The 23,517-nt window shown below is 42.5% G+C and overlaps 1 pseudogene; it reads right to left on the reverse strand.

Moving 5' to 3' along the window:
- The window catches only part of LOC137382919 (merlin-like), an 80,361-nt pseudogene extending 70,910 nt beyond the window's left edge, over positions 1–9,451 (reverse strand).
- Between the last annotated feature and the right edge of the window lie 14,066 nt (positions 9,452–23,517).

Genomic DNA, 23,517 nt, shown 5'->3' on the forward strand with positions numbered 1-23,517 from the left:
TTTCCTCACTAGTCCTGCATTGATTTTCAAATATGTGCAAGACAAACCTTGCAGCCAGAAGTTAAAGCAGTTACACGGTGGAGTCACCTTTGCATATAAAGGACAACACCAAAAGTCGAGATGGCAGAGGGGTACTCTAGGGTGGCCCCACAGTTCAGCGAAGCTTCTCTGGTCACTCTCCTCCAGGCTGTGTGGGCAAAGCGAGAGGTCCTTTTCACCAGCAATGGTAAAAAGAGGCCCTCCCGCCTAACAAGGTAGCCTGGCTGGAGATGGCAGAGGGGGTGAGTAGCCATGGGGCCATTTCAATGCCGGAAGGGGATGAACGATCACTCTCCCAGCCAGCCGGGGCCCTCTAGGCCTCATGCGCAGAGGGTACGACTGCCAAAGTCATCCACAGCCAAAGGGCCTTTGTCATGAAGACCCCACCTGCCAAGAATGAGGCTTATTAATTTTGTCATATGAACATTAATTTTAAACTGTTGCTGCAGTGAAGAAATAATGTGTTTTACAAGACAGCACCAGACACTTGGCAGGAAGGACATTTGCATACTAAGAGATAGTGCGTGGAGAGACAAAGAACTACTCCCTGGTCCAATTAACCCAAATTGATTTTGATCACCAGACATTGAAGGTGCAAGGAAGCTCACATTCCAGAGTCTGCTGAGATGAATGAATCCACAAACACAGAAGTGGTTAAACCAGCTGGTCACATGACTAACTAGCTGGTCCAGGCTTTCTGAATTAGACACAGGGCAGTTTGAAGACACAGACTGCAGAGTATAACTGAACCTGGAACAATACAGCCTCTCTCCTGGCTGGCTCTCTTTCGCTTTCTCACAAGTCTCCAGACCCACTGAAGACATGTAAATCTCAAGAGGGAAAAGACTTCTACCTCAAAACAAATTAAAGCGTGCACTGGGCCCCAACGAACAGCAAGACTTACCGGCAACCAAAGACTGAACATTAAACTCAAAGGACTGTAACTATAATCCAGATACAGCCTCAAACTTTTCCCCTTTATTCCTTCTACCTTTCTGTCTCTATCTGCATGTGTGTTTATCGTGTATGCATGCTAATATAGTCGCGTCACTCGTAGTCATTAACTGAATTAGAGTTTAAGATTAAAAAACTTGCACTTTTCTTGTTTAAATCTAAGAAAATATGTCTGATTTCTTTGCTTTACGGTGAACAAGGATTCACTGAGGGGGAGCTAAAACACGGTATTATAAAAAATTAAACCCTGTTACAGTTAAACCAGGCAAAGGCTGAGAGGGAACCCTTAGACCCTTTTCTCACCTGGTCGTAACAGCCACCATATCAGCAGCCTTCCTACAGTCAGGCTGCTAGCGCAGAAGGGGCACCATGTAGGAGCATCTGCAAGCATTTCCAAAAAGCATCGTGGCAGAAAGGCCGAAACCAAAATTGTCTTCACTCACATATGCGTTGCTTTTACTGTGTGAATGAAGTGTGCCAGCATGTACCAATCGTGGCTCCTCCCATTACATCATTGGCCTTTCAGAACTGCCAATGTATGGAATAACATCATTGCCATTCCGCTATCACTCATGTGCATCTCTACGGATGCAGTAATATGGACAATGGCTCACTCTGCTGCCAGTAATGGTGGACCCAAAGATGTTGCAGATGCGGACTGCTGCACAACAGGTGAATGAAGGTGCTGTGTGATGTGCTGAGCTCATGGTGGTTCCGATGGCATGGAGAACCTATGATCAAAGAGGCGCTGCCGCGCATCCCTAGATCACTGTTCACCCGGCATGCGGTGCCCAGATGCTCTCTGTCCTCCCATGTGCCTTTCCTGCTGTAAGTCTTCAGCATCCTCATCGTCCTAGGATGAGTCCTGCTCATGTCTCTCCTCATCATGAAAGGCCTCCCCCTATTCAGTGTGTAGATGTGCAGAGCACTGCAGACCACAATGATGCGACCTACTCTTTCCGGCTCATACTGCAGGGCACCACACAATCTATCCAGGCAACAGAATCGCATTTTCAGCATGCCGATTGCCTGCTCAATGGGGGCTCTTCTGGCTCTGTGACTGGCGTTGTATCTCTCTTCTGCAGCAGTGCTGGGGTGTCTCACTGGTGTCAGGAGCCATATATGCAAGGGGTATCCCTTGTCTCCAAGAAGACACCACTCCATCTGAGACATTTCAATGACCAGCAACGGCATCTGGGACTGGGGTGCAGGATAAAGGCATCATGGTAGCTGCCTGGAAAGCGGGCACAGATCTGCATGAATCGTTTCCAGTGATCACATACGAGCTGCACATTGATTGAGTGGAAGCCCTTACGCTTTGCATATTCAGCTGATCACCCGGCAGGAGCCTTAATGGCCACTGCTTGTGCTTGTGGCTGTTCAGTTTTCAGTCCATTAACACCCTCTCTGTACTAACGCTTTGTCTTTCAGCACACTATTAACATATCGTTTGCCTTTGCTCCATGACCTTCTGGTCAGTTATTCTGTGACCTTGTCCTATCTACACCTTCTCTTTTGTTATCTCTTGCCCCACCCCCGCTTTACTTGCTTAAAATCTTTTACATTTCTTATATTTGCCAGTTCTGAACAAGGGTCACTGACCTGAAACGTTAACTCAGCTTCTCTCTGCACAGATGCTGCCAGACCTGCTGAGTATTTCCAACACTTTCTGTTTTTATTTCAGATTTCCAGCATCTGCAGTATTTTGCTTGTATTTTAGGGCAGAGATTGCTGTTGAGTGGTACATCAGGTGCTTTCATGCAGCAGCTATGTGGCATGGCATGGCATTGCCTGTCTTAGCTCCCACTAAGAGTGGCACCGCATGACCACATAAAGATTGTACAAGCTGCATCGATTGGCGCACAAAACATATAAGCTTCACACGCCTACCATCTCTGGCACTCTCCCCACATGCCCGTGGCCCGCAAAGTGACAGCGGCTCTCAATTTTTACGCCTCTGCATCATTTCAGGGGCCTACTGGAGCCCTTTGTGGGGTCGCACAATCAGCAGTGCACCGCTACATCAAGGAGGTCACCGATGCCCTGTTCCGGAGGGCTGGTGACTATATCCACTTCATGACGGACCCTGAAAGCCAAGCCCAGAGGGCCACCGGTATCAGTTCCATTGCGGGATTCCCACAGGTACAAGAGGTTATAGATTGCACCCATGTGGCCATCAAAGCTCCCGCCAGGTGACCAGCTGAATATGTAAACTGTAAAGGTTTGCACTCAATCAATGTGCAGCTCGTATGTGATCACCGGAAATGATTCAAGCAAATCTATTCCCCTTTGTAGGGTCACACAGTCAGCAGTGCACCGCTGCACCAGGGAGAGCATCAATTCTATGCCCTGTTCTGGAGGGCTGGTGACTATATCCGCTTCATGACGGACCCTGAAAGCAAGGCCCAGTGGGCCACCAGTTTCAGCTCCACTGCAGGATTCCCACAGATGCAAGGGGTCATAGATTGCACCCATGTGGCCATTATGGCTCCTGCCGGGTGATCAGCTGAATATGCAAAGCGTAAGGGCTTCCACTCAGTCAATGTGCAGCTCATATGTGATCACTGGAAACGATTCATGCAGATCTGTGACCGCTTTCCAGGCAGCTACCATGACGCCTTTATCCTGCGCCAGTCACAGTTGCTATTGCTGTTCACTGAAATGTCTCAGATGGAGTGGTGTCTTCTTGGAGACAAGGGCTACCCCTTGCAGACATGGCTCCTGACACCAGTGAGATGCGCCAGCACTGCTGCAGAAGAGAGATACAAAGGCCACCATTGAGCAGGCAATCGGCATGCTGAAAATGTGATTCCGCTGCCTGCATAGATCGGGTGGTGTCCTGCAGTATGAGCTGGAAAGAGTAGCTCGTATGGTTGAGGTCTGCTGTGCTCTGCACAACTACACACTGAAGGGGGGAGGCCTTGTAGGATGAGGAGAGACATGAGCAGGACTCATCCTCGGACGATGAGGATGCTGAGGACTTACAGCAGGAAAGGCACATGGGAGTACAGAGAGCAACCAGGCATCGCATGCAGGGCGAGCAGTGAGCTAGGGATGCGCGGCAGCACCTCATTGATCAAAGGTTCTCCACACCATCGGAACCATCATTGGCTCTGCACACCACACAGCACCTTCATTCACCTGTTGTGCAGCAGTCCACATCTGGCAGTTCTGAAAGGGCAATGATGTAGTGAGGAGGCATGATCGGTACATGCCGGCACACTTCATTCACACAATAAAATCAATGTACATGTTAGTGAAGACGATTTTGTTTTCGGCCTTTCTACATTGTTGTGTCCATCATTTGTGTCATGATGCTTTTTGGAAATGTTTGCAGATGCTCCTATGCGGTGCCACTTCTGTACTAGCAGCCTAACTGGGGAAAGCTGCCGATACGATGGCCCTTTGGCTGTGGATCACTTTGGCAGTCGTACACTGTGTGCACGAGACCGAGAGGACCCCGGCTGGCTGGGAAAGTGATCGTTCATCCCCTTCCGGCATTGGAATGGCCCCATGGCTACTCACCTCCTCTGCCATCTCCAGCCAGGCTGCCTTGTTCAGGCGGGAGGGGCTCTTCTTACCATTGCTGGTGAAAAGGACCTCCTGCCTTGCCCACACAGCCTGGAGGAGAGTGACCAGTGAAGCTTCTCTGAACTGTGGGGCCATCCTAGAGTACCCCTCTGCTATCGTCAACTTTTGGTGTTGTCCTTTATATGCAAAGGTGACTCCATTGTGTAACTGCTCTAACTTCTGGCTGCAAGGTTTTTCTTGCACATGTTTGAAAACCAATGCAGGACTAGTGAGGAAATCTGAGCTGTTGTCATGGTTTTTCAGCTGTTACACTTCAACGCATGTTCACAAACACTTTGCTTCTGCAGCAGCTGATCATAATTACTGGTGTAATATTTCTAGTTGGCAATGCAGCTAGAAAATGAACATATTTTCCTGTTTTCTTACAAAGATCATTTAATTTCAGTTACATGGCTTTTCACCTAACAGTTAGCAGAGAAATTAATACAGATTCCAAATGCATATTAGTCTGCGGCTTTTCACAGTCCGATAATTAGAAGCCCATAGTATGTAAATATTCTTCAATTATAGGACGGCACAGTAGTGCAGTGGTTAGCACCACAGCCTCACAGCTCCAGGGACCTGGGTTTGATTGTGGGTACTGCCTGTGCAGAGTTTGCAAGTTCTCCCTGTGACCGTGTGGGTTTTTTCCGGGTGCTCCGGTTTCCTCCCACAGCCAAAGACTTGCAGGTGATAGGTAAATTGGCCATTGTAAATTGCCCCTAGTGTAGGTAGGTGGTAGGGAATATGGTTCTATTTCTGTTGTGTATTTGCCTTTTATGGTACATGTAAGTCTCACATCCAGGAATGTGCAAAATTAAGATTATTCACCCAGGTTCAGCATGCCTACAAGAAACAATGTATCACTTGAGTGGAAGAAGAGGATCGCAACTTCACAGGACACTAGGACACAGCAGGGTAAGTATGTGGCAGCATAGTGGAAAGTGCTGGAGAAACCCAGCAGGTCAGGCAGCATCTGTGGAGAGAGAAGCAGAGTTAACTTTCAGGTCTGTGAACTTCAGGCAAAACCCAGACTGCTGTTGAACGTTTCTTGCATTTTTTGCAGAACTGCACTAGTAGAAGGTAGGATTACATTTCCATGAGAGGTAAAGGAAAGAACTTAATGCTCCATAAATAAAGAACAGTTGACTGGGTTGGGTGGAAGTCTTTTATAGAGTAATGAATAGAACAGGCTTAATAGCTTGAATGATCTTTTCCTGCTTCTTAGATCTACCTGCTTATGGTCTGTGAACACACAGATGCTTCTGCTTTGGTGTGAAGATAACTAGCTGCAGCTTATTTCCCATTTTGTTTTTATCCCCATTGCTTTTCCTTACAGAGCACTCTTCCAGAGAGGGGCTGAAGGAAAATAAAGGGAAAACCGTTTGAATAGTGAATTCCTCTGTGATTTGTCAATATTACACTCTGCTGTAAGAGAAACGAGCTGGATAAGATCAGACTTTTCCTCCCTTGCTGAGCTAGAATATTTTGCTTTTAAGTGCTTTTTTGGTAGTTCAACCAAGAACATAAGAAATAGGGCAGAAGTAAACCATTCGGCCCTTTGAGCCTTCTCCACCATGCAATGATATCATGGCTGATTATCTACCTCAACTCCACCTTCCCCACATCCCCTAATCCCCTTAGTATCCAAAAATCTATCAATCACTGTCTTAAATAGATTCAACGATTGAACAGCCAGAACTCTCTGGGGTAGAAAATTCCAAAGATCTACAACATTTTTCCGTGAAGAAATTTCTCCTCATCTCAGTCGTAAATGGCCACCCTTTATTCTGAGACTGTGTCCCCTGGTTCTAGATTCCCCAGCCAGGGGAAACATCCTCCCTGCATCTATCCTATCAATCCCCTTAAGCATTTTATGTTTCAATCAGATTACCTCTCAATCTTCTCAAATTCTAGGAATATATACTCCTCAATCCCTCCTCCCAGAACAATCCCCTCATCCTAGGAATCAGACTAGTAGAGCTTTGTTGCACTCCCTCCACGGCAAATATATCCTTCCTCAGGTAAGGAGACCAAAATTGATCACAAGCTGACAAGAATCATCCAACTGAAACAACTAACATTTTACATACTGTGTCAGGAACCAAACTTGTCATCCGGCCAGAAGTTAACCGTTTAACTTTTACATTACCGTGAAACCCACTACTATAAAAGTATTTGCAAGAAATCACAGCTTGCTTCACTCTACTTTGCAAGTTAATTTGTACTCACCTCCATTGATTCCTCCTGCACAATACTATATCCCAAATGTGAGTGCAAGCAGACAACAGCTCGACATCTGGCAATGGTGCTTTGGAATAGATACTGATAGCCACTGGGAGTGGTAATGATGGCCGGGGTGATATTGTTGATGATAGGGGGTCGGGGGGAGGCAAGGTAACAGGGATAATCAGGGGAGCAGCAGCCAGCTGTGGCCCACTTTCTTTGAATGGAAGGTTGGGGACAGCTCCCTCATCCTCCCGGTTCCACATTCAGGTAAATATATTTTAAAATCTTAATCTTGTGAGTTGCGACCTAACAGGCTGCCCCTTTGAGCCACCTGTAAAGCTACAAATAGATTTGATTTATCAGAGTGGTGCCAGCTGCAGCAGGGCAAATGAATCTTGTATTGGGGGCCTTAGACTGACATTAAGTCCTTATTTCCATATGCAAAGAATTAACATCTGTTTCAGGCAATGATACTGCAAGCCGATTGTTTTGGCCTTTACCAATATGGCAGCAAGTGCAGTTCTGGCTTTGGAGGTTTGGGAGGCCATTTCGTGTCTGAACATATATCTAAGCCAACGTTTATTTTGATGTGTCTATGCCATATCTAATTCTAAGCATTAAGTCCTCATTTACAACAACGATAACATATTTATGTAGCACCTTTGGCGTAATGAAACATCCCAAAGTGCTTCACAGGAGTAATATAAAACAAAATATGACACCAAGCCATGAAATATTAGGTCAGTTGACCAAAAGCTTGCTCAAAGAGGTAGGTTTTCAGGAGTGTCTGAAAGGAGAAAAGCGAGATGAAGAGGCGGAGTGGTTAGGGTCTAGGCAACCGAAGGCATGGTCACCAATGATGCAGAAAATAGAATCAGGGATGCTCAAGAAGTTAGAATTAGATGAGTGCAGATTCCTCAATGGGTTGTGGAGCTAGAGGAGATTAAGGAGATAGAGAGGGGTGAGGCCATAGAGAGATTTAAAAGCAAGGACGATAATTTCAAAATCAAAACGATGCTTTACCAGGAGCCAATGTAGGTCAACGAGCACAGGGGTGATAGGTGAACGGGACTTGATGCAAGTTAGCACACAGGCAGCAGGGTTTTGGATGACCTCAAGTTTACGGAGGGTTAAATATGGGAGACCAACCAGGAGTGCATTGGAATAGTCAAGTCTAAAGGTAACAAAGGTATGAATGAGGGTTTCAACAGCAGATGAGCTGAGATACGGACGAAGTCAGGCGATGTTACGGAGGTGGAACGAGGCGGTCTTAATGATGGCGCAAGTATGTGGGAGCACATTTAATAGTAAAATACCATCCAGTCATTACAGATGTCTTTGAAATAATAAGGAGTTAACATTTCAAAACAATTTAGGTAGCATATGTCCTCTAGTCTGAAAGTGCCTGCTACATACTTGATTTGTTAAGTTACCATGTAATTGTCAAATCAACACAGTCTTTCAGATGTTAAAGTGTGTGTGTGTGCAAGAACTGAATTACCACACTGATGAAAGGTCAGAGACCTGAAACGTTAACTCTGTTTCTCTTTCCACAGATGCTGCCAGACCTGTTGAGTATTTCCAGTATTTTGTGTTTTTATTTTAGATTTCCAGAATCCACAGTATTTTGCTTTGGTTTTAATTAACATATTAATTGCTACAAATAGGAAAGCGTTAAATCCAAATATTATATGCTGTGCAACTGGGAGAAATTGATTCAGCTTTATCATTTCCACAAAAATTCTTGCTGTTATATAGAATTTTCTTTGGAATTTTTATGTAGTAACTCTAAAGAACACATTATTTAGAGTTATGGGGTAATTTTTTTCTTGTACAAATGTATTTTGCAGTGTGTTAAATCATTTCATGCACACACACTTGGACATCTGAAAGATTGTGTTGATTAACAATTACATTGCAATATAATAAATTAAGTATGTGGCAGACGCTTTTACACTTAGAGGACATGTCCTATCTAAATTGTTTTATTTCCAGCTTGAAATGTTGAAATATTATTTCAAAGACATCTGGCATCATTGGACAGTATTTTACAATTAAATGAGCTCCCTCTGTTGAATAATGTGTGCTGGAGCTAATTTGAACTCGATGTATAAGCCTGGATTTTAGTTCATTTCAAAGAGACTTGGCCATATTAAAATTATCTAAATTTGAAGAACTTGAGTGCCATTCTGCTGTGGTTATAAGCCCAAGGTTTAGTGAGGGTTGGCACTTAAATGGCCTCATTACATTGAAGAAGGGTTTCAGGAGTTTGGGTGAGGCAAAATAATTGTTATTTCGACGATCTCACACTACAGGATTGTTACCTCCTGTCACTCCAGTAACCAGCAACACTTGGCAGTCATGAAGGAGCCATGATCCTCCTGGAGGTTGCGCATGCAAATATGCAGACTGTAAGTGGGCGATGAGGAGGTTGAAGAGGGGGAATATAACATGACTGGAGAGGAAATTAAATTATAAATGTGCATTTCATTTTTAGAACATTTGAGTTGCTGCAGAGATGACAAGATAAATTTTGAAACAATAAGGAAAATATTATAAAAAGACTTACTCTGATAGAAAAATAGCTTACACCATACATTTCAAGATGTTGTGCTATCTTCAGGTATTCCATTTCTGCTTCATCCCTGGACAAAACGTATCATACACTTACATCGCAAAACTAAGCAAACACATCTGTAACTAAACACAGCATGAGGCAATTTTATACCTGAATTGCTGATCTACAATACAATTTCCAAGATGCGTCAAAACTTCTCAAGCAAGTCAAGATGAGTTTTCAGTTGTCTGCAATCATTGTAGAATGATTTTTGTAATGATGCATGCCTCTCTTCCCTCACCCCTCCTCACAATCAGCTTCATCCTCACTTCTAAATTGATCTCACAATAATCTGTAAGCAGTATGAAGCAATCACTCAATGACAGTAGCTGTTTTCAGTTATTTCTAATCCAAAACACTATAATGCCACTAGGATCGGTACATAGCTGCAGCTCTGTAAATTGTATTCACCTAACTGGTTACCACAGCTTTGTGCTATGCATCGGAAACACCAATGAAAATATATTGTATAATATATATATATGTATGTTAGGGATTTACTACTTTATGAATTTGTAAAAAGTATAGGGAACTATGGAAGATTTTGATTCAATAACCACCTCTAACACCAACTCGCAAACATATAGAGTAGTGGAACAGCAAATGCTTTCTACAAGAAAGAATGAAAAAGGAAGTGGAATAAAAATAGAAAATGCAGATAACACTCAGCAGGGTCTGTGGAAAGAAAAACAGAGTTAATATTTCAGGTCAATGAAATTTCAAGAAGTGAATGAAAATGAAGTAGATTTGGGAGAAATTAAATTAGAAAAGAAGTTTAAAAAACAAAATAAAAGTCCTGCATTGTACATGAGGCAAGGTCGAAAAGGGATCATAAATTATTCACCTTAAAAGGGATTCATCCAAAGTTACATCATCGGATTATAGGAAATAGGAGCAGGAGTAGGCCATTTGGCCTGTCGAGCCTGCTCCGCCATTCAAACATTCTGGTGAATACAACTAAATAGTTAGCTCATTCAGTGTGCTAACACGGGCGCAGTGAGCCAAATAGCTGTTTGTATTGTAAAATTCTGAGATCCCATGCTCGAAAGTGTTACAGGATGTGAGTAATGGTGTGTACTATGCCTAAGACGTTTAAAATGTTTTATAGATAATTGTTCAAAGTGGTGAATTTTTCTGTAATTCTCTGTATAAAAAGGATTATAGATCTAGAATCACAAATTCAATATATTTTCAGTCATTAATTAAAATGGAAGTATGGTGAACTAATGTTAAGAAATATAAATTATATTCAATTTTCTCATAAATCTTTTTGATTTACCAATAGCCAAATTATATGTTGGTATTTCAAATACAGCAATAAATGGACTTTTAAAAAGTGCAAGTGATCTTAAATGTACCAAACAATAGCAGCTTTCAGCATATTCTCTGACCAGCAGTGCTGTTTACCATACTGCCACTTTTCTGATATCTTTATTTTATTCCCTGACACTGCTTCAATTTTCCCCTCTCTGGAGCACTGCAAACCTATGAAAAGTCCAATTTGGCCGGCTGCCTTAAGACTGTGGCAGATTCAGACCCAAGCGCCTACACTATTCTTCCCAAGGGCACTGTTTCCATCATTGCTATCATACAAAAATACAGCCAATATCACAAACCATTAACAGCTCCTACACAATGGCTCGTGCTCAAAAAACATCTATACACCCAATATTTAAATGGACTTTTCCCCCCCAGATCATTAATTCTGGTAATTACTTGATGCACCAACATATTTGAAAATGCACTCTTTTGTCTAAATCTTTAGCATTTGCATTAGTTTGCATTAGTTGAGTGGTGCGGAGCAGCATATCAGATATTATTGGGCCAGATTTTGCAGAAAACAAATGGCACCCGAATAACACACAATGTTATTAATGCGCAAATCAACTAGCAACTTGAAGTGAGGAAGACATAACCCGTAAATTGTAAATTGACACAAGCTGCTGGCCTATTTGCGCACATCCATTGTTAGCTTCGCAAAAACAGCATCTCATGCATAACCTCCCCATGATTTTCATGAAGCTGCTACATTTTTACATTAATTATGCATTAAAGTTGCCACAGAAATAAGTCGTTAAAAGGCTACTAGCAAGACATGATAATTGTTAAATGCTCCTAATTAACCTCTCTTGCCCAGAAAATAAACAATTATAAGCATGGATCCCATTTCTCAGGCTGTGAATTGTTTTAGGAGAGTTTAAAAATTCAAATTTAAAATGCTTATTTTTGTGTCTCTTTTTCTTCTCTCTCTTAATCCAATCTCTCTATTTCTCTTTCTGAATGTGATTTGGTATTGAGTTCACTCATACTAATGTACCCTCCTTCCCAATCCTTCCTCTGTTTATTTCTCATTCCTTAAATCTCATAGGTTAAGGAGATACACTGCTTGTCTTGTTGTTCACCAAGATCCCAGGTCCCCCGATGCCTTTGCTGCACCATTATCAGCTCACACTCCCAGCAACTTTATGGGAAAACATTCTAAAACCTGAACATGCATGAACAAGTCTAACTAACAGCAACTACCTGTATTTATATAGCATCTTTTAACATAGTAAACATCACAGGAACATTATCAAACAAAATGTGCCACCGAGCCGCATGAGGAGATATTAGGGAAGATGATCAAATGCTTAGTCATAGAGATGGGTTTTAAGGAGCATCTTAAAGGAGGAAAGAGAGGTGGAGAGATTTAGGGAGAGAATTCCAGAACTTAGGGTCTTGGCATCTGAAAGGCGACCACAGTGGAGGAGTTATTAAAATCAAGGATGCTCAAAAGGCCAGAATTGGAGGAGATATCTGGAAGGGTTGTGGGGCTAGTGCAGATTACAGAGATAAGGAAGGGCGAGGCCAGGGGGGATTTAAAAATAAGAATGAGAAATTTAAAATTAAGATGTTGCTTAACCAGGAGCCAAGGTCAGCAAGCACAAGGATGATGGGTAAACAGAACTTGCTGCTAGTTAGGACAGGGGCAGCAGAGTTTTAGAAGATCTCAAGTTTACAGAGGCTAGAACGTGGGAGGCCAGCCAGGAGTGCATTGCAACAGTCAAGACTGGAGATAGCAAAGGCATGGATGAGGGTTACAGCAGCAGATGAGCAAAAACGGTCTTAGTGATGGTGCAAATATGTCGTCGGTAGCTTATCTCAGGGTCAAATATGACACCAAAGTTATACGTGGTCTGGATCATCCACAGACAGTTGCCAGGGAGAAGTTTGGAGTGGGTGGCTAGCGAACAGGGAACAGCAGGGATGCCATGACTGAAAACAATGGCTTCAATTTTTCCAATATTTAGTTGGAGGAAATTTCTACTCATCCAGTATTGAATGTCAAACAAGCAATCTGACAACTTAGAGACAGTGAAGAGATTGAGAGAGGTGGTGATGAGGTACAGCTGGGAGTCATCAGCATATATGTGAAAACTGACACTGTGTTTTCAGATCATGTCGCCGAGGGGCAGCATGTAGTTGAGAAATAGGAGAGGATAGGGAGGGTGAAATTGGGACAGTAGTTTGAACATGCATGAAAATAGGCCATGTCATTAGATGCCCCATGCCAGCAAAATTTGGACTAATAGTTAGAATTACTTATGTCAAATGATTCTATTTTAGATTTTTTCATGCCCCTAGATGTTCAGTTAACTTACAGTGAGAAAAAAAAATCACAATAGTGTGTCTGGTCCATCAAAATATATGTATACTAATAAAAGGCACAAATAGGAATCATTAACAAAAATATGTAAAGAAATTAATTTGACCATAAAAACTGATCAGAGCCAATAATAACAGAACAGTAAGTTTGCTGGATAGTGAAGATGTGCATGCTGTATAATCGCAAAGGGTTAAATCTGTTCAAAGTGCATTACATGTTGCTGCTTCAATAGAAAATGCAGGCAAGATTTCTAGCTTTAGCCTTTTTGTGGAGCTGTTTGTCAAAACATCAGTCCCATCTAAAATGTAATTTCTCCAACTCAGTACTGGTTGACATATATTTGGATTATGCAACCTGAAATGATAAGGTCAATAAGAATCTCTGTCTATGTTACAATGATTGTTACCAACATGGTGTAGTACCCATCAGCATTTTTACTTTACCTGTGTAATGAAGCAAAGTGTGGGGGAGAGGGGAATTACATATTGCTTTTGCATAATTATCTTGCTGTGACTGACAAGATAAGAAGGTACACTAATTATACTTAACTTAGATATCATCTCTTGTAATTACCCGTACTTCTATAATTTTCTTTTTTGTACAACAATGCATAGCTGAAGGCAACTTCATTCAAGATAGAGGTTGCACAATCTTAACTTTGCTGGTGTTGTACGTAGAAAGTCTTGAGAAATTGCATCAATATAGAATGGGCAAATCACAGAGTTCCCATAATCTAAGACCAGCAACTCTGATTCACCAAGCCATGGCTAACTGTATATGAGAATTTATCTGTAAAAGCAACAAAATTTCAGGCAATGATATTCTCTTGAAGTAAATGCTGTGGGCACAAGTGTGCAAACCGTTTCTATCCATATGGAACACTGAGTATAGTTGTAGCAGGGATAGGCACCAACATGTTACACCACAGACATTTGACAAAATTATTGACTGAGCCACAGACATGGGGAAAATTAATCTGAACATAAAGTGTATAGCCAACCGAATGCCATCAAAACACAATCCGATTTAAAATGCATTTGTCCCTATAAATAAAGTAGCTATGCATACAAATGTCAATGGAGAGCAGCACAACTGTATCAGCTAGCTAGCAAACTAAACAGTATGCAATGCCAATGCAAATTGCTTTTGTTGTCAGAATAGACCTTCAGTTCATCACAGTGTTCCCTGAAATCTAAGTATTGAAATTTCAGCACTCAGCAATAAAGTTCTTGGTTTACTGTTTTTACAATCAATGCTAATCTTTTAAGTTTTATAAAACTTTTATAAACCATGTTTTAAATTTGGTGTGATGATAACTTTAGGAACCTGACAGAAACCAGTAATAATAACTTCTATAGTTTTTAAAACTTCTACCTTATCATAAAACTCAAATCAGTTTCCATCCTAGTGGATAGGAATGTGCACCCACCTATGTTAACCACATCACTGTAGCTGAGGCATCTGTCAAATTTTGAGGAGGTGGGACAAAAAAGGAAAAGGGGGGCAAAGTCTTTGAATCAGCATAATTAACTTGCAGATGCACAAGATTGGGATTTAATTTTCAATTTCATAATTTTAATTGCATTATTAGAACATCAAACCATGGCATGTTTTACTGACTTATACAAATTGTATAAGAGTTTTTAAACAAATATTTTTCTCTGAAATGCTCTTCCTTTCTGAAGGCACGGATTCTCTTTAGTAGAGTACAGTTCCATGGGAAACGGTTACTCTTCAGCATGTGTTTCAAAAATGCAACATTCATAAAACCACCACCTTCTGCATTGTTCAGTATCCATTGAAGGGAGTTCAATATTGCTGAGAGTGCAGTTGCAGGACTTCAATGCATGCACCAGTACTGAGAAGAATTAGCTAAGCAATTATAGCAAGTGGTGTAGTCAAGGGACACCACTCAGAAAATAAACACCACTCTCTTTACCTGCTCGCCCCTCAGCCTCAGCCTCTCTTCCCTCTCCCTCTCCCCTGCAGCAGCCATTTCCACCCATGCACTCACTCCCTGAGCTGCCCAAAATCAGTAGGGGCGGCCAATCCCAGCATGCCTGCACCACGAACCGCCAATTAGCACTCACCCCGAATGGGCAGCCCTCTGTCAGTCACACAGGATTGGCGGGCCGTGGGTCATATGTTGAACAACCCTGACCTAACCCGATGCCCTGATGATCCCAATCCTTTCTTACTTTCGTTCCTGGTAATTTAAATGGCTTGTTCCAAGCCTTTAAACTTGCCGCTAGGTTATTTTAAAATACAAATTTGAAGGCTTGAAGCAAGTCATTTAAAATTAACACGGACCGCAAAATCTTTACCACAGACACTGGTGTCCGTGTACCAGCATGTTATACAGCACCAAAACAGGCCCTTCGGCCCACTGAGTCCACACTGACCATCAACCATCCATTTATACTAATCCTACATTAATCCCATTTTCCCTCTCACATCCCCACAATTCTCCTACCACCTACCTACATTAGGGGCAATTTTACAATGGCCAATTTACCTATCAACCCACAAGTCTTTGGCATGTGGGAGGAAACCAACACGGTCACAGGGAGAACTTGCAAACTCCGCACAAGCAGTACGCAGAACCGAACCCGTGTCCTTGGAGCTGTGTGGTTGTGGTGCTAACCACTGCACCACTGTTGCTAACCCCTGAGTTATAGCACCTGTTGTGTTCTTGGTACAATCATGAAGATCTGGCCTCAACAATTCTTGAAATGTTTCTCCAGTCATAATCCTATTAAGGGCTGAAGCTGGGGCAGAATTCTCCAATTCTGAAAAGGTTATAGTACAGTGCATAATGATTATGTTACTAGATTAGTAATCCAGATGCCAGAGAATATGAGTTCAAATCCCATCATGATTGCTTGAAAATTTAAATGCAGTTTTTTTTTTAAATCTGTAAGATAAAAAATGGTATCTGTAGAAGTGACCATGATGCTGTTGGATTGTCTTAAAATCAACTGATTCACTAATATCCTTTAGAGAAGGAAACCTCCCTATCTAGCCTATATGTGATTCCTGTTGCACACTAGTGTTGTTGACTGTGAAGTGGCCTCGCAAGCCATTCAGTTCTGTGTATCAGGGCAACTAGGATGGCCAATAAATGCTGGCCTTGTCAGTAACCTGAATAAAAATGAATAGAAAACATGGATCACGGTACAGAGGATTATACCATTATAGTAGCTGTTTGTCTTTTGATGAACATAGAACATAGAACATTACAGCGCAGTACAGGCCCTTCGGCCCTCGATGTTGCGCCGACCTGTGAAACCATCTGACCTACACTATTATAGAACATAGAACATTACAGCGCAGTACAGGCCAGCGGAGTTAATCATTCTTTACAAGATGGTGTGAACAGTAAAGAAAACATCACTTCTCATGATATCTACCAGGTCATTGATGAAGATCAGCCAAGGGATTTTTTTTCTCTGAAGGCTCCTTGTGTAGGCATTCCAAAAGGTTTATGGTAATTTGCCATAGCCAAACTGTGACAACAATGATCAGTTCTGTTGTTTTGGCTTTGCAGAGGTTTCTTTAATTCATTAATTAAGATAGATGCTTCCCCTGGCTGGAGAGACTAGAACTAGGGATCATTGTCTTATGATAAGCAGTTGGCATTTAGGGCTGAGATTAGGAGAACTTTCTTCACTCACACGGTTGTGAATCTTTGGAATTCTCTACCTGAGAGAGATATAAATGCTCAGTCATTGAGTATATTAAGATTGGGATCAACAGAAATTTGGACACGAAGGGAATATGGGGACAGGGCATGAAAAGAATTGAGGTAGATCATCAATGATCTTAATGAAAGGTGGAGTAGGCTCTAAGGGCCGTATGGCCTTCTCCTGCTCCTAATTTTTTTTAATTATTCGTTCGTGGGATGCAAGCATCACTGGCAAGACCAGCATTTGTTGCCCATCCCTAATTGCCCTTGATAAGGTAGTGGTGTGATGCTTTCTTGAACTGCTGCAGTCCATGTGATATAGGTACACTCACAATGCTGTTAGGGCAAGAGTTCCAGGATTTTAACCCAGCAACAGTGAAGGAGGGGCAATATAGTTCCAAGTCAGGATGCTGTGTGACTTGGTGGGGAACTTGCTGGTGATGGTGTTCCCATGTGACTGCTGCCCTTGTCCTTCTAGGTGGTAGAGATTGTGGGTTTGTCAGGTGCTGTCCAAGGAACCTTGGCAAGTTGCTGCAGTGCATCTTTAGATCATATACATTGCTGCCAGTGTGCCTGAGGGAAGGTGGTGGATGGGTGCTAAATATACAGACTGCTTCTCCTGGATGTGTCTAGCTGCTTGATTGTTGTTGGAATTGCACTCATGCAGGCAAGTGGGGAGTATTCTATCACACTCCCGATTTGTGCCTTGTAGATGGTGGACAGGCTTGGGGGAGTCAGGAAATGAGTTATTCACTGAAGAATTTCCAGCATCTGACCTGCTGTTGTAGCCACGGCATTTATAAGCATTTATATGGCTGGTGCAGTTAAGTTTCTGATCAATGGGAACCCCCAGGATATTGATGGTGGGGAATTCAGCAATGGTAATGCCATTGAACGCCAGGGGGGGATGTTTGGATTTTCTTTTGTTTGAGATTGTCATTGCCTGGCAATTGTGTGGAGTGAGTGTTACATGCCACTTCACAAGCCTGAATGTTGTCCAGGTCTTGTTGCATTTCTACACTGACTGCTTCAGTATCTGAGGAGTTGTGAATGGTATTGAACATTGTGCAATCATCAGTGAACATCCCCACTTCTGATCTTATGATGGAAGGAAGGTCATTGATGAAGCAGCTGAAGATGGTTGGGCCTAGAACACTACCCTGAGGAATTCCTGTAGCAATGTCCTGAGGCTGAGATGATTGGCCTCCAACAACCACAACTATCTTCCTTTGTGCTAGGTATAATTCCAACCAGTGAAGAGTTTTCCCTTTGATTCCCATAAACTGCAATTTTGCCAAGGGTCTTTGATGCCATAGTCAGTCAAATGCTACCTTGGTGTCAAGGGCAGTCACTCTCACCTCATCTCTGGAATTCAGCTCTTTTGTTCATGTTTTGACCAAGCTGAAATGAGGTCTGGAGCCGAGTGGTCCTGGCGGAACCCAAACTGACCATCAGCATTACCATTGCTGAATTCCCCACCATCAACATCCTGGGAGTTACCATTGACCAGAAACTGAACTGGGCTAGCCATATAAATGCTCATAAATGCTGTGGCTACAAGAGCAGGTCAGAAGCTCGAGATTCTGCGGTGAGTAACTCACTCATTTATTGCTAAGTAAGTGCCGCTCGATAACACTGTTGACGATACCTTCCATCACTTTGCTGATGATTGAGAGTAGACTGATGGGGTGGTAATCGGCCGGATTGGATTTGTCCTGCTTTTTGTGTACAGGACATACCTGGACAAGTCTCCACAGTGTTGGGTTGATGCAGTATTGTGGATGTACTGTAACAGCTTGATTAGAGGTGCAGATTGTTCTGGAGCACAAGTCGTCAGTACTACAGCCGGATGTTGTCAGGGTCCATAGCCTTTGTTGTATCCAATGTGTTCAGCCTTTTCTTGATATCATAAGGAGCGAATTGGTTTGGCTGAAAACTGGCATCTGTGATGCTGGCGACCTCAGGAAGAGGCCAAGATGGATCATCCACTTGACATTTCTGGCTAAAGATGACTGCAAACGCAATTGTCTTGTCCTGTCTTGTCTTTTGCACTCACATTTTTGGCGCCACCATCACTGAGGATGGGGATGTTCGTGATCCTCCTCAGGTTGACACATCAATTTTAGGTATGCCTGGTGCTGCTCCTGGCATGTTCTCCTCCATTCCTCATTGAACCAGGGTTAGACCCATGACTTGATGATAATGGTAGAGTGAGGAATATGCCGGGCCATGAGGTTACAATTCTGCTGTGGCTGTTAGCCTACACCTCAGTTTTGACATCTGTTCTCAACCCTGGTGGTAGTGCCACACAACATGATGGAGGGTGTCCTCAGTGTGAAGACAGGACTTTGAATCCACAAGGACTGTGCGGTGGTCACTGCTACCAATACTGTCATGGACAGATGCATCTGCGACAGGTAGGTTGGTGAGGATGAGTGTGGTAGGTTTTTCCCTCATGCTGCATCTTTCACCACCTATCACAGGCCCAGTCTGGCAGAAACTTCCTTCAGGACTTGGCAGCTCGGTCAGTCGTGATGCTACCAAGCCACTCTTGATATTGGACAGTGAAGTCCCCTGCCCAGAGTACATTCTGTGCCCTTGCCACCCTCAGTGCTTCATCTAAGTGGTGTTCAACATGGAGGAGTACTGACTCATCAGCTGAGGGAGGGCGGTAGGTGGTAATCAGCAGGAGGTTTCCTTGCTCTTGTTTGACCTGATGCCAGGAGACTTCATGGGACCCAGAGTCAATGTTGAGGAGTTCCAGAGCCACTCCCTCCTGACTGTATACCACTGTGCCACCACCTCTTTTGCATCCTGCCAGTGGGGAAGGACATGCCCAGAGATAGTCATGGAGGATTCTGGGATATTGGCTGTAAGGTATGATTCGGTGAGTATGACTATTTCAGGCTGTTTCTTGACTAGTCTATGGGACAGCTCTCCCAATTTTGGCACAAGTCCCCAGCTGTTAGTGAGAAGGATTTGCAGGGTCGACTGGACTGGGTGTGCCTTTGTCATTTCCAATGTCTAGTTCAATACCAGTTGATCTGTCCAGTTTTTTTCGGAATTGACTCTTGTTTAGTGGTTTGAGAAAACTGATTAGCTTGCTAGGCCATTTCAGTGGACATTTAAGAGTCAACCACATTGCTGTGGGTCTGGAGTCACATATAGGCCAGATCGGGTAAGGACAGCAGATTTCCTTCCCTGAGGGACATTAGTGAACCAGATGGATTTTTACAACAATCCAGTCGTTTCATTATCATTCAGAAATTAGCTTTTTATTCCAGATGTATTAATTAATTGAATTTAAATTCCCAACTGCCGTGGTGGGATTTAAAATCATGTCTGCGGAGCATTAACCTGGACATCTAGATTACTCTCCAGTGACATTCCTGCAATGCTACCATCCTACTTCTTAACTAGTCACCAGGAGTTTATAGCTAGCTGATCAGAATCTACCCAAGTTCAGCATAATACAAATAGGAACATAGGAACAAGAGTAGGTCATTCAGCCCCTCAAGCTTGCTCTGATCTGTACCTAAGTTTAATTTATCTGCCTGTGCTCAATAACCCTTGAGAACAATACCTAACTAAAATCTATCAATCTCAGTCTTGAAAGTTTTCGTAGACTCAGCATTTACAGTTAAAGATCTTTATTATCCTTTAGGTGAAGATGTCTACCTCTAATTTTAAGATTATGCCCATTTGTTCAAGAGTCCCCCAGCAGAGGAAATAAATTCTCTTTATCTATCCTATTGAATGCTTTTATCATTTTAATCTTGGATCCAAAGTGGATGATCTCACACTTCCCCACAATGACTTGGATGAGATGTTAAACTGAGGCCCCATCTGCCCTCTCGATAGATGTAAAAGATCCCATGGCACTATTTTGAAGAAGAACGGGGGAGTTATCGCCGGTGTCCTGGTCAAAATTTATCCTTCAATCAACATCACAAAACATATTAGCTGGTCATTATTATACTGCTGTTTGTAGGAGGTGGCTGTTCACAAAGTGGCTGCCAAGTTTCCTACATTACAACAATGACTACACTTCAAAAGTACTTAATTGGCCGTAAAGCATTTTGAGACATCCGGTGGTCATCAAAGATGCTATATACTGGTAACTGCAAGTCTTTCTCTTTTTTAATGAAGGATTAAAGGGGGTGAAATTGGTCTATGCCAGCTGCACATAATTGGCTCATCGTGAATCATCAGCCAGTGTTGCCCATTCTCTTAATCTGTTTATGTCTCTTTCTAACTTCCTGCTCCCATCTACACTATATTATGCACCTCCCAATTGAGTGTCATCTGAAAACTTTGATAAACAGCTCTCTGAAGGTTAAATTTGGTCTATGCCAGCTGCGCGAAATGGGCTTATAGCAAAACGTAGCAGCCAATTTTTCAACGCGACTGATCTTTCCACTGAAGTTTCAGTGCTGTATCTCTAATCTAATCTAAAAAAAAAGAACCATAGTTCAAACTTGTTTTGGAGACTTGTTTCCTAGTTCCACTGCCGCTTTTCATTGGTTTGAAATTAATAATCTTGGCAATATTTTCCAAGTCAATGGAAAATAGAACTGGTGGGGTTGAAAAATTAGCTGATTATTCGTGATGAGCCAATTACATGCAGCTGACATAGACCAACTTCACCCCCTCTAATCCTTCATTAAAAAAAAGATTTGCATTTACCAGTACATAGCATCTTTCATGACCACCGGATGTCTCAAAACGATTTACAGACAATTAAGTACTTTTGAAGTGTAGTCACTGTTGTAATGTAGGAAATTTGGCAGCCAATTTGCGCACATCAAACTCCTACAAACAGCAGTATAATAATGACCAGATAATCTGTTTTGTGATGTTGATTGCGGGATAAATTCTGGCCAGGACACCGGCAATAACTCCCCTGCTTTTCTTCAAAATAGTGTCATTGGATCTTTTACGTCCACCGGAGAGGGCAGACAGGGCCTCAGTTTAACATCTCATCCAAGTCATTGATAAATATGGTGAAAGATTGAGACCTGGGAACACCACTTATCACATCCTGCCATTCAGTGTATGTGCCCTTTATCTCTGTTACCTCCCTCCCAAATAATTTCCAACCCATGTCGTAAAGCTGCCTCCAATTGCTTGCCTTTTCAATTTTGTTAATAATCTCATCAAATGCCTTCTGGAATTCCATCTAGAAATCATTCATAGGCATTCCCTTATCCACAATGTTAGTGACCTCAAAACATTCAACTAGATTAGTCATGCATGATATAACCTTTACAAATTCATGATGACTCTCTCTGATCTGCTCAAATTTGTTTAAGTACTCAGCCGCTCTGCATGTTCGTTCAAGTGCATTCGAGCCAGTTCTTTTTAAATGTGGTCAACAGTTAGTTGAATCCAGGAAGTGCTGGTTACGCGGGGATATTTAAGGAGCTAAATCTGCTTGAATTAAAGACTGTTTGGAACTTCCAAGAGATACAGTGCAGACCAGCACAGCTCCCAAATTGATAAGAAATACAAGAAGGATATAAATGGTGTAATTAAAAGTTATTTACAAAAGAACAGCTCAGCATTTAGATCGAAATGTATTATTTGAGTTACCAGAGAGAATTTCTGCTGTCAATATATTAATGACCTTTTGTTAAATACAAGGGGACTGATATTGTGATAGTCTCGCATTAATAGAAGATAGGAAAGAGATCCTATGGAGGCATAGGATAATTCCAGTAGTTAAAATAATTAACAGAAATAATCTACTGTTTGTTATTCTGGGCAGGTTACTGAAAACTTATTTATCTATAATCTCTAGTGAAAATACTCTTAAAAGCAAAGGGAATTAGGACTTGCCTATATAAGAGTAATCTGAGATACGGGAGCAGAAAAATCTGGATAGGAAAGATGGAAGAGATCCAAAAATATAATAGCAACATTACTGTCATGAGAACACTGCATGTCCAATTCAACAATTTGTAATGCTCCTGAGGAACTGGGCTGTGGGAAGGTGGCTCCTCCCATGCCTAGCAGCATAGGAACAGGAGTGGACCATTCTGTCCATGAGCCTGTTCCACCATTCAATTAGCTCATGGTTGACATTGTGGTAACATCATCTGACTCCAACCCTGCCTCAATCCATCTGCCACTGATACCCTCATCAATGCCATTGTTACTACTAGACTTGACTATTCAAACGTATTCCTGGCCACCCTCCCATCTTTCAACTTCCATAAACTTAAGCACATCCCATTTTGCTGCCCATATCCCAACTTGCACAAAGTCCTATTCACCCATCACCCTTGCGCTCGCTGACCTACATTGGCTCCCATTTAAGCATCCTTGTGTTCACATCCCTCCATGGGCTTGTCCATCCCTATCTCTGTAATCTCCTCTAGTCCTACAAGCTTTCAAGATCACTGTGCTCCTCCATTACTAGCCTCTTGTGCATCACCATTTTAATCGCTCCATCACTGGCAGCCATACCTTCAGCTGCCAAAACCCTAAGTTCTGGGATTCTCTCCTTAAACCTCATTACCATCTTCATCTCAGATTTTGTGGTCAGTGGTGAAACAACCACACTCACCACTCATCTCGAAGAAAGCTGCCCACAAAGATCAAGTGATCTCTATGGCATGGATTTCCCCTTTCCCAACATCAGAATGAATCACCAAGTCAAGGGAATCTGCAGGCGTCCAACAACAGCGATGTCGTCAAGTAGGGCAAGCAGCCAATCATGATGAAGTATTCTCACAGACAGCAAATCAGAAAACAAGAACTGAATTTCCCACTTTA

Source organism: Heterodontus francisci, chromosome 23 (assembly GCF_036365525.1).
Source record: "Heterodontus francisci isolate sHetFra1 chromosome 23, sHetFra1.hap1, whole genome shotgun sequence".
NCBI classification, from domain to species: Eukaryota; Metazoa; Chordata; class Chondrichthyes; order Heterodontiformes; family Heterodontidae; genus Heterodontus; species Heterodontus francisci.